The sequence below is a fragment of the Marmota marmota genome, unplaced genomic scaffold, assembly GCF_001458135.2.
Source record: "Marmota marmota marmota unplaced genomic scaffold, marMar, whole genome shotgun sequence".
NCBI lineage: Eukaryota > Metazoa > Chordata > Mammalia > Rodentia > Sciuridae > Marmota > Marmota marmota.
The window spans coordinates 24,833,054-24,835,449 of record NW_025999842.1 but is presented as its reverse complement, the minus strand read 5'-3'; positions in this window follow the sequence as shown (position 1 = coordinate 24,835,449).

Genomic DNA, 2,396 nt, shown 5'->3' with positions numbered 1-2,396 from the left:
TGGAGGATGGGAAAGGCAGCGGAGCACAACAGACACTAGGATGGCAATTTGTAAATCAATGGATGTGTAACTGATGTGATTCTGCAATCTGTGTATGGGGTGAAGGTGGGAGTTCATAACCCACTTGAATCAAAGTGTGGAATATGATATGTCAAGAAATTTGTAATGTTTTGAACAACCCACAATAAAAAATTAAAAAAAAAAAAAGAAAAAAAAAAAAGGTTAATTCAACTCACAGTTTTGGAGGTCCAAGGGTCATAGGACCACATCTGGTAAGGGCCTCCTTACTGGTGGGGATTCTGCAGCACAGGGCAGCACATGGCAAGTCAGAGCCAGCTTGCTAGCTCAGGCCTCTCTGCTTGTAGAGGAACTAATGCAATCCTGGAGGCCCACCTCAGGCCCCATCTAGTTCTACTCACTTCCCAAAGGCCCTACCTCCAAATACTATTAAGGGATGAAGAACAGGTGGATCAAGTTTCCAACACCTGACTTCCCACAGACACGTCCAAACCAGGCACCAACTAAGGCTCGAACCCAAAGATTTCCTGTTCACAGACCAGAGCTTTTGTTGGCACTGTTACCAAAAGCTCAGTCCTTGTCCCTGATGCCAATCCGATAATAAGGACACGGTTTGGAGAAAAAGGAAGAAGTTTTATTGCTTTGCAAGCAAAGGAGAAACACAGGGGACTCCAAAGTTGGAGTCTCCAGCTGCCCCACCCTGCTATCCTGCCTACCCAGAAAAACATTTACAAGCTTGTCCTGTCCTTCACTAATGCTGTGTGGGCTTAAGGTCATATCATTATCACTATTCAGAAATGTATTGGGTCCTTTCATCACCAATATTCAATGTTTGCTTTTAAACCATTTAGAATTTCTCAAAAGTTATTCTCATGTGATCGTGTTATCCTGTTCATGGAATGTGATTTGCCCATCAGCAAGACCAGGGGGCTTTTAAAGGGGTTATTCAAAGGCTACATTGTCGCGGGCCAGCCATGGGCTGTGTTGTGTGAACTATGAGCATTTGAGTGTATGAGAGGAGTGGCCTGGTGTTGCGTGCTCTTTGAGCCGTGCAACACACGTGTGCACTTTCCTCTTGCTCTGCCTGTGTTCCCACACAGCACCTGAGATGAGTGTCAATCTTGCCAAGATGTCAATCAGTCTACTGACCACAAGACATCATGAAGCTAGACTCAACCCCCAGAAACCTGACCCTTTGCCTTATTTGGAAAGAACATTCCATGGAACCTCCCTCTGTGTCCCCACTCTTTCCAACAGATGCCTAAGGTTGTGAGCCGTCACTGGACCCCAAGAAAAAGGTACTTCCAGTGTCTATGTAGTTATTTCATGCCAACCCAAATTCACCTGGAGTGACCCTGAATGATTTAGGTGCATGTTGCAGCACTACATTCCACCTGTTATGTGTTAGAGTTGTAATTCACTTGTTAATTTGGGAGCTAGATAATTCTGAGGTCTTCTGGTGCCATCCCAAAAGTCTGGGTTACTTTGTTCCTTTGTGTGTGCTCAAGGACAGATAATTCTGCCTTAATAGGGGAAGAAAGGTAATCCTCTTCCCCTGAGATTAGGGAGGGGGAGAGAATAGGGAGGAGCAGGGAGACAGGAAGAGAAAGAAATATATGTCTATTTTAAAAGTATGTTGCAGTTAGTGGCTTGGGAGGCTGAGGCGGGAGGATTACGAGTTCAAAGCCAGCCTCAGCAAAAGCGAGGAGCTAAGCAACTCAGTGAGACCCTGTCTCTAAATACAAAATAGGGCTGGGGATGTGGCTCAGTGGTCAAGTGCCCCTGAGTTCAATTCCCGGTACCCACCTCCCAAATAAGTTGCAGTGACAGAGCAGCAAGGGCTACATTCAAATCATAAAGTGGATCACTGTTACAGCACTAGGTCAGGGGTTCCCAAACTTTTCATAGAAGAATTACTCAAGGAACCAGTTAAACTTCTAGCTCCAGGAACTCATGCTGGGAATAGTGTTTCTTAACTCTGGTTGCATGTTGAGATCAGATTCTGATGCAATTTATCTGGGCATCAGGAGCCCTAAAGGCTTCCCAGGTGATTCAGATGGGTAGTGAATGTGAGACGCTCTGGTCCGGAGTAACGTGCAGGAGCCTCCCCTCATGTAGGCACACCAGGTGATGTGAGTGAAGCTGCTGGCCAGCCTGGACTAGGCAGGCTAGTGCAGTCAGGGACGGTCCTACCTCCCCCTAGGGGAAGCACAGTGGAGCAGGAGTGTTAGAGTGAGTTTGCAGAATGACTAGGAATGAGTGGCATGGATGCAAACATTTGGACCAAAGCAAATGTAGGCAGTCTCATTGGCGGGAAATTTTTATCTTTTTAACTCTCATAGTTACTTTTTTTGGCTCTCTTTAGCTTCCCCCCCCCC